A 10,068-nucleotide genomic window follows, 5' to 3' on the forward strand; every position below is an offset into this window, starting at 1 on the left:
CATCCTATGGAAGGTGGGAATTGTCCCCTCTCCCGAACAATTCCAGCTCCAGCTGCGCCATCCTGGTGTCACAGACATCTTTTATGAAACATCCATTCCTTAGGATTTTTTCTCCTGAGAAGCTGAGAGGCCTCAGAAATGAAATATAAACATTGATTATCTGCTGCTGTGGAATGCAACAGGTGGATCTGTGATTGGTCTCACGTGGTTGTTTCTAATTAATGGCCAATCACAGTCAGCTGGCTCGGACTGTCTGAGAGTCACAAGATTTTATTTTCGTTCTTTGCAAGCCTTCTGATGAAATCCTTTCTCTTTCTTTAGTGTAGTTTTAACATATAATTTTCTTTTAATATAATAAATATAATAAAATAATAAATCAGCCTTCTGAAACACGGAGTCAAGATTCTCGTCTCTCCCCTCATCCTGGGACCCCTGCGAGCACCACCACAATCCCGGGATGCAGAAAAGGCTCCCAACACTCAGCTGAGCTCTCCGGCCTTTTTAAGGAGAGGCCACTGCTTTATTCTTTATTTACTGCTCATAAGAGGCTCCTGGCCAAAATCCAGGCGGGAAGAACGACTCCAAAGAGCAACTTGAACTTGGAGGAGCCTCTTCCCTCCCATCCTTCTCCTTTCCTGGAGCTGAGCGCAGCCGGGATCCGTCAGAATCCCTGGCACGGGTCCTTATCTCAGCCATCGGCATCCCGGCCTTTTCTTGCTGACAAAAGAGGAATATTTGCGCCGGGAGGCTGCGGGAACGCGGCGTTCCCCCCCGGCACTGATAAATGGTGGCACAAACATCATCTGGGATCTGCAGGGAACGGACAAACCCATAAAATTCCCTGGATGGAGAGGGTCAGACCCCACACTGCCAATCTTGGCTGACACAGGGAGCAGGAGGATTTGTTCCAAGAAACTCCTGATGCTCCCAGCCCTGCTCCTGAGTAAATATTTGGATTATTAGCGTTAATTAATAGAGAATTAATTGCTGTCATTATTGTGGATCAGCTGTGATTTCAGCATGGCTAACACAGATTTTATTCCCTTCCCAACTGGAATTTTTAACCCTTAAAAATCACATTACATTATCTAATTCATAATTATTAATTAGACCTTTAGAAATATGATTATTAGACTTATAGAAATTATTAAATTTATAGAAATATGATTAAACATATAGAAATATGATTAAACTTATAGAAATACGATTATTGAACGTATATAAATATTATTAAAATATCACTTAAAGGTGTAGAATGAGATTTTCAGGGGGAAAGATCTGAAAATCTGGCTGTTGAAAATTCCAAGCCTTTCAAGTGTTGCCAATCCCAGAAGTCAAAAAGGGGGAATAAAGGCTGGCTTTGGGAATGTGTGTGAAGCCATTGTTCTCTGGCTGTCAATCAGCAGCCTGTGGTTCCCGACAATGGAGTTGTTTTCCAAAGTTTCCCAAAGTTTACTCTGCAGAGTCATCGCAGCCTCGTGAAATCCGACTCCTGCTGTTGCTGTGGTTGGGAAATAAACCAGGGAGAATTCTCCTTGTTTTCCTCATGGCTGCAGCTTCGGGATTTGCCCTTGGTGAGCGCTTGGGGACGCGGCTTTAAAAATCCCAAATCCTGTTTTTTATAAAAAAAACCCACCTGAATGTTCATTCCAATATCCTTTATTGATCTATGGAATCCATGGATGTTTGTTGGATATTGTTCCTTGAGAATTAAAAAAGAAAATTAAGTTTTTTGTGTCCAGCTTCTCCATCAGAGGTGGTTTAGTTCAGGAGTTTCATTCCACTGCTGGAATGTAAAGGAGAGCTTGGATTGGGAATGAAATGGAATTTGGGATGATCACAGTTCATCATTCCTGTCATAGGATCCCAGAATGGTTTGGGTGGGAAGGGACCTTAAGGATTATCCCAATCCCATCCCATTCGATGGCAGGGACACCTCCCACTGTCCCAGGCTGCTCCAGCCTGGCCTGGGCACTGCCAGGGCTCCAGGGCAGCCACAGCTGCTCTGGGAATTCCATCCCAGCCAGGAATTCCCAATTCCCAATCTCCCATCCATCCCTGCCCTCTGGCACTGGGAGCCATTCCCTGTGTCCTGTCCCTCCATCCTTGTCCCCAGTCCCTCTCCAGCTCTCCTGGAGCCCCTCCAGGCCCTGCCAGGGGCTCTGAGCTCTCCCTGGAGCTTCTCCTCTCCAGATGAACATTCCCAGCTCTCCAGCCTGGCTCCAGCCCTGCAGCAGCTCCGGGGCCTCCCCTGGATTCCAGGGGAGGAACTTCCAGCAGTTCCAGGTCTTTCCTGTGCTGGGAGCCCCAGAGGAGGTTGAGGTTTCCCCCATAAATTTTTTTTATTTTTTAATGACCCTTACTTATGGAAACCAAAGTTTTTTGTGACTCCACAGAACTTTTCCCAAACTTTCCATGAGATGTAGTGGAAATATTCTCAGTTTGGGCTGGAATTCTCTGATGGAAGCACAGTCAGATAGGATGAGCATTTGGAGCCAGCAGCTGATTCCTGAGGAACCCACAGGGAGCTTGGAGCCACTGGATGGACCCTGCCCACCTTTCTTATCCTTTGGGATTGTCCAGCCCAAATTCCAAACTCTCCTGAACCTCCCCTGCTGTGGAGCTTCATCCACGGAGAAAATCCAGCATTTCAGAGGGTCACAGAACCAATTCTGTTGGAAAAGACCTCTGAGATCCTCGAATCCAAGCTGGGACTCCGTTTGTTGCACATGGGAGTTGTGGAAATGCAGGGAATTTTCTGGGATCTCTGTGGAAATGCAGGGAATTTTCTGGGTTCTCCCAGTGCTTGGCTGTGATTAACAGAGGAAATGAAGATTTGCCTGAACTCTGCTTCCAGACCAAACATCTCGGGGATAATTCCATTTTCCAAAGGGGATTCAGGATGGGAATGTGCTTGAGAGGAGGTTTTGTTGTCCCAGCAGTGACAGGAATTCCAGGGAAAGCTGGCACTGCGTTCCAACATTTAAATATTTATGGAGAGGTGACGGGAGGTCTCTGAAAACACCTTTGTCTTTTCCTTTGCCTCATTAAACCCTTGGCATTCCCTGGATTCAGCCCAAGGAGCTGCTGGAATGGGGGGACAGTTGAGTGGCTGGGTGGGGTCACAGTGACCTCGTTGCCCTGAGGCTTCATCCTCATCCTCATCCTCATCCTCATCCTCATCCTCATCCTCATCCTCATCCTCATCCTCATCCTCATCCCCAGGAATGACTGGGAAATCTCCATGGATTCCTCTTGGCCAAAGTCTGGGAAAGGGGAGCAGAAGAGGCAGGAAAGGTCTGGCCAGTGCCACTTCCTTGGTTCTGTGTCTCCTCTTGGAACAAGGAATGCCAGGATCCCCTTTCCATCCCTTCCCAGCTGCACCAGAGAATTTGGGATTACAGAAGCCCTTGAGGGACATTGAAAGGAGAAATCCAGGAGGGTTTTCCTCCAGTCTGACCTGGAATTGTCCAAGATCAGCTTGGGTAGAGCTCGGAGCACCCTTGGATAGTGGAAGGTGCCCATGCCCATCCAGGGGGTGGAATGGGATGATCCTAAAAGTCCCTTCCAACCCAAATCATCCTGGAATTCTGGGATCCTCATTGCCCTGCATCCATGGGTTTGATGGATCATCACAGACCTGGCTTCCTCCCAGCACAGCAACCCCAAAATGCAAAACCTAAAGTGATCAGGAGGGTTGGAATTAGGGGGCGTTAAACTCTCTTCCATCCCAAGCCAGTCTAGGATTACATGGATATCATGGGAACAACCCAGGACGCAGATTTGGTGTGGCAGGACTTTTCTTATCCATGGAACTTGATTAATGATTCCTTAGGAAAACGCTCCCTAAATATTCCACTGTGAACTCCAGCCCGGTCCTGGAGTTTAACATTGCCAGAGGTCGATGTTCTCCAGCTCCACGGGATCAGAGCTTGGAATAAATGGAAAACCAGGGGGATATTGCAGAGGAAGTCCAGTCCTGAATAAATGATGAGGTTTTTGTTGTTCCATCCATGCAATCCCCCTTTGGGATGGTTAAACAATCCCTTTGTCCCACACTTTTCTGCTTGGGGCAGGAATTTTTAATCAGGCAGAGCTGGCACGGAGTTAATGAGTAAAGCAGGGAAAATGAACTTCCAGAGGCTGGGACACAGCAGGGACACAGCAGGACAGGGTTCCCAGATGTCAGTCCCAGGGTCAGGATTTGATAAAACATGAAGGAATATTGAAGGAGAAAAATCAGGAATAAACCGTGCCTAAAACACCCCTTGGTTGTTCTGCGTCTGGAAGCGGAACTCAGAGTTTGGAGAAGGAATTTTTCCATCTCTTGGTCTCCTCTGCAAGGAAAATGTAGAGATTTCTCAGGAGTCTGATGCAAAGACAAAAACCAGGATGTGAAAGGAGTTGGTGATCCAAGCGGATCCCAGAATCATGGAATGGTTTGGGTTGGATGGGACTCTAAGGATGATCCAGTGCCACCCCTGGATGAGCAGGGACACCTCCCACTATCCAGATTTCCATAAGCCCTGTCCAGCCTGGCCTTGGGCACTTCCAGGGACCCAGCGACAGCCTCAGCTTCTCCGGGCACCCTTTTAAAAATTGCTTTTAAACCCTTTATAAAAACAGATTTAACTTTTTCATTTTTTAATTTCATTTCCTCCCTCTTTCTTTACAAGAGGGTAAAAAGAGGACAATGAATTTTAAAATACCCCCAACTTCACACCAAAACAACTTTTTTTACTTCCATATATTCAAAAATCTGAAAGAAATAAATGTCTTATTAATATAAATGTGTTCATTTGTCCCAGCAAGACACTTTAAAGGATAGAATTGCAAAAGAATCATAGAATGGTTTGTGCTGGAAAAGATCTTAAAGCCCATCCAGTGCCACCCATGCCATGGGCAGGGACACCTCCCACTGTCCCAGGGTGATCCAGCCTGGCCTTGGGATCCAGGGGCAGCCTCAGCTTCTCTGGGAATTCCATCCCAGCCCCTCCCAGGGAGGAATTCCTTCCCAAAATCCCTCTCTGTCAGCCTGAGCCCGTCCCTGTGTCCTGTTCCTCCAGCTCCTGAGGAAAGTTCCCTCTCCAGCTTCCCTGGAGCCCCTTCAAGCACTGGAAGTTGCTCTGAGCTCTCCCCAGATCCTCGTCTTCTCCAGGATGAGCATTCCCAGCTCTCCCAGCTCCATAGGGAAGATGCTCCAGTCCCTTTATCTGCTCCACGCCCTCCTCTGGGCTGGCTCCCACGTTCCCATGTCCTTTCTAAACTGGGATCCTTCACTGGATCCCAGCAGAAAGGGGACGGGGAGCAACTGGGAATGGCACCAGATCCACCAGTTCCCATTGGACGCAAACACAGCTCTGCCTAAAATCCCACTGGGAAGCACTGATAGTAAGAGGTTTTAAAATCATAAAATTTGAGGAATTAGAAAGAAACTAGACTTAGAAAAATGTTAAAAATAGACTCTGAAAATGTTGGGCTTTGTGTTTGCCAGATCATGTGAAATTGCACCAGCTTAAGCAGTATATGATAAATGATATAATTGTTAGATGTGTTGATTGTCTAGTAATGAAATATAATTATTGTTTAATTGTAAGAAGAATCATGAGAAACTGTGTTAGAAGTTTGAGGGGAGCCACGAGGAGCCCATGCCTGGATGAAATCCATGTATACAATAGAACAACATAAGTTTAATAATTAACATGAAAGTTATATAACGATATAATATAAAAACATGTTCATCCCGAACCCATGCCAGGGTCAGGTTTGGGTTTGTACCCCTGACACCCAGAGCTCTCCAATAAAAGCACCTGCATAGAATCACTCTGTGATCATGTGTTTCTGATCACTAACAGCACTGCTGGGATCACCTGAACTCAGTTCTTGTGGTGGGACTTCATTGTGTCCAACTTGAGCACTGTGAGCCAGGTTTAGTTAGTCCGAGCTTAATTACGCCCTGCTTGGGAATAATTTCAATGTACTGTTCCATGAACATCCCAGAATTCCCATCTGGGCCTTGAGCAGCTCCGTGGGGCAGGATGGATAAATTTAAAAATTTAAATTTAAAATCAAAGATCGCAGAGTTCCCAAGGGCAGATGTACAGATTTGGGACACTGAGAGGATTTTTGGGTTCACAGGGGAGGGATTTGGGCTGTAACAAGGAATTTAAAGTTGGATTTAGTGTGGGAAAAGAAGGATAAAATGTGGATAGCAGGGGGACAAGAGGAAAGAGAAAGTCCAAGAGTCTCCTTTTCCTGTCATCTCCAACCTGGATCCAGCTGCTGGATGTGGCAGGAGGTGTGGAAAGGGTCAGAACACTCTGGGGAACGATTGGGATATCTGGGAATAAATTTCCAACCTCACAATTTGCTCCTCAGGACACGCAAAATTCCCTGTTTTTTCTCCTTCCCCCCTTAATCTTCGATACCAAAACCAGTCCCAAATGTCACTAAAGGAAAATGTTAATAAAAGCATAGATTTTTAACTTGGAGGAGGGAGGAGAAACCAGGATTGGGTTTGGGTTTTCCACACCCTCTTATCACCCTAAAGCAGCAGTGATTTGAGGGAAAATCCTACAGGATGGGATTTTTCTGGATGTTTCTGCATCCTGTACGATCTGATCCTGTTCTTTGCACATCGTTCATGGATGAACTCCCTGGCCTGGATTTGGGGATGGAACAGGCACAGCCACAGGCAAGTGGGAAATGGAAGCTCAGGGATGAATCCTAAATTCCCAGTCTTTTTCCTGCTGGGTCTGATCCTCCCCAGGTTCCTGAGCAAGAGTTCCTGAGCCAGGGAAAAGAGTGGCAGGAGAGTGATGAGCTGGAACATCAGTCCTGGAAAAAATCCATGTTTGGGAATCTGAACCATTCCAAGGGACTGAAAATCTGAGCCATTCCACACACTTCCAAGGGATTTTCCACCAGCAGGAGCAGGGGTAAGATCAGACCCTGACTGGAGGCTGAGACAAGCGGGAATAGCAGGAGGGTTTTTAGGGAATAATGAAAATATTTTGGGATCAGGTGAAAAATGAAAATTCTGGGATTGGGAGGGAAGGAGGGAGGGGTATCCAGCAGAAATGGAGAGGGAAGATCCCGAAGGAAGCCGGAGTGAAATCCGGAATCACACAAGGTGGCAGTGCAGATTGTCAGCAGGGGCTTGGGGACATTGGGAAAAGGCTAAAAATATTCCATGGGATCAGATGCAACAGGAGAATCCAGGCATTGGCTGCTGGTGGAATTCCAGACAGGAATTCTGCTTGGGCGACTCCGCTGCCTTCAGAGTCCTCAGAACAACTCCCAGGTTAATTCCTAATTGATCCCATGGATTAATGAACACCATTTCCTGATCCAGTTGGGTTCTGCTTGGAATTTATCCAACTTTTCCACCGTCACTCTTTGGACACCATCACTCAGATTGGGCCGAGGGCAATTGGGACCTCAAGGAACACAGAAAAATTCCAAAATCTCGGATTCACTGCTTGGATCTGATAGCCAGGGGCACATGGAATGAGCTCCATGCAGAGGGGAACATCCAGGTGTTTCCTGGTAAATCTGGACACCATGGAATCCCAGAACCCCACCATGGTTCGGGTTGGAAGGGATCTTCTCATTCCAGCTCCTGGATATTCCAATTATGTTAGGTTGTGAGGAGTGTGGAGCTCAGCTGGGAATGTTCATCCTGGAGAAAAGGAGCTCCAGAGGGACCTCCTGGGATGGGAGGGGGCAGCCAGAGGGAATTGGGATCTGCTGCCAGGGAACAGGGACAGGAGGAGAGGGAACGGCCTGAGGTTGTTCCAGGGAAGGGTTAAATTGGATATTTGGGATAATTTCCCCACAGAAAGCATGGTGAGGCATTGAAACCACCCAGGAGGGTTTGGAGTGCCCATCCCTGGAGGTGTCCCAGGAATTCCTGGATGTGGCACTCAGGGCTCTGGTGGGATCAGGCACAGCTTGGACTCGATGATCCCAGAGTTCTTTCCCAATTGCAGTGATTTTAGGATTCTCTGGATGCAAAAGCTGCTTTTCCCAGCTCCATTCCTCCTCCACCCTCCAGCCCCTCCCTCAGTCCTGCCAAAACTCTCCAGGTGAGTTTAGGAACTCCAGGAGAGGATTTTCCTGGGGTTTGATCCCAAACTTCTCAGGATTTTTGGGAAGCAATTCACTCCCAGTTCCAGCACATGTGAGGGAGGTACATGTTGGACACCAGGAGGAATGTCCCCATGGAAAGGGGGCTCAGGCCATGGCAGGGGCATCACAGGGAGGTTTGGAGTGCCCATCCCTGGAGGTGTCCCAGGAATTCCTGGATGTGGCACTCGGGGCTCTGGTGGGATCAGGCACAGCTTGGACTCGATGATCCCAGAGTTCTTTCCCAATTGCAGTGATTTTAGGATTCTCTGGATGCAAAAGCTGCTTTTCCCAGCTCCATTCCTCCTCCACACCCTCCAGCCCCTCCTTCAGTCCTGCCAAAACTCTCCAGGTGAGTTTAGGAACTCCAGGAGAGGATTTTCCTGGGGTTTGATCCCAAACTTCTCAGGATTTTTGGGAAGCAATTCACTCCCAGTTCCAGCACATCTGAAGGTGGAGCAACTTCTGTGTGAAGAAGGAGATAGGAATTGTGCGCAGCTGGGAAAGGATTGGTGGGAATGACCTTGGAGGGACACGAGGAGCTGCCCAAGAAGGAGATGTGTGAAAATCCACTGGAAAACACTTGGAAAGCTGGACCCAGGACAAGTTTCCATGATCTTGGTAATTTTAATATTTATAACTTTAAGGCTCCTACAGAGAGACCTAAAGGAAGATTTCCCCCTGAATGAAAGTTCTTCCCAGCTAATTCTCCAAAATTTTGGGATGCTGAATGAGGGACAGGATGATGGCAAAACAATGGGAATGATCCCTGTCAGGAATGTGCCACTGATGCCATCATGGTGTCATCCCATGGGAATGGGATGCAAGAGAGCAGGGAAAAGTTTCTCCTCTTGGAATTAACAGCAGAACCTTCAGTGCTTCATTCACAGCTCCAGAAATCCAGGAAAGACATCAAAGGGGGAATAAAAAACAGGAAAGAAAATCCAGAAAAAACACCTTTATTTCTTCCCAGCTTTTTATTTCTTCTCAGCTTTGGAATTCAACCCCCAGGAATTATTTCAGGGCTGTTTTCCTCACATCCCCATTCCTGGCTCAGGATAAATCCCTAATTTGTTGAAATCTGGATGGACAAATTGGAGCAGCAGCAGCAGCAGAAGTTGAGAGTTTTTGGGAGGAGCTTGGGAAAACTCCAGCAGCCCTGAGAGATTCCAAGGTTTCTGCTCTGCTTCTGGAAGTGGAGCTTCACTTTTTGGTCGCTCGCTCTGGATTTCGCTGCCAAAAACCCACAAGGAAAATAATAAAGAAGCAAAACAACTCCGAGGGCTCGGATTTCTGGGTGGTGACGAGGCCAATTTGCGTAAAACGTTTTGATCCCGTGTCGTTCCTTGGGTTTGGGCCATGGTTTGTGCTCGGAGAGAGCTCCAAGCGCTGCTCCAGAGGCGTCCCCTCAAGGGCCGAGGTGGAGACAGCCCGGCACACAAAGGAAAGGGAATTTATGGGGAGAGCCGGCTGCTGGAAAGGAGGGAAAGAGCATTTCAGGGAGTTCTGAGGGGTTGCCAGCAAAAAGGGAGGTGAACAGCAGGAAAAGCAGGCTTAGGCGCTTTTTGTCTGGCTGATACTGGACTAGAATAGGAAAAAAAATGGGATTGATTGGAATGAAACCAGAATTAATGGGTTGTTATCAGGGAATCAACTCCAAGCGCTAAAATAGGATCGGGGTTTGTGGAGGGAGCTGCTCCTTCCAGCAGGATGCAGCACTGGGAAGTTGGAGGGATGGATGGATGAATGGATGGATGGATGGATGGATGGATGGATGGATGGATGATGGATGGATGGATGGATGGATGGATGGATGGATGGATGATGGATGGATGGATGGATGATGGATGGACAGAGGGATGGATGGATGGATGGATGGATGGATGGATGGATGGATGGATGATGGATGGATGGATGATGGATGGATGGATGGATGATGGA

Source organism: Ammospiza caudacuta, chromosome 1 (genome assembly GCF_027887145.1).
Source record: "Ammospiza caudacuta isolate bAmmCau1 chromosome 1, bAmmCau1.pri, whole genome shotgun sequence".
Lineage (NCBI taxonomy): Eukaryota > Metazoa > Chordata > Aves > Passeriformes > Passerellidae > Ammospiza > Ammospiza caudacuta.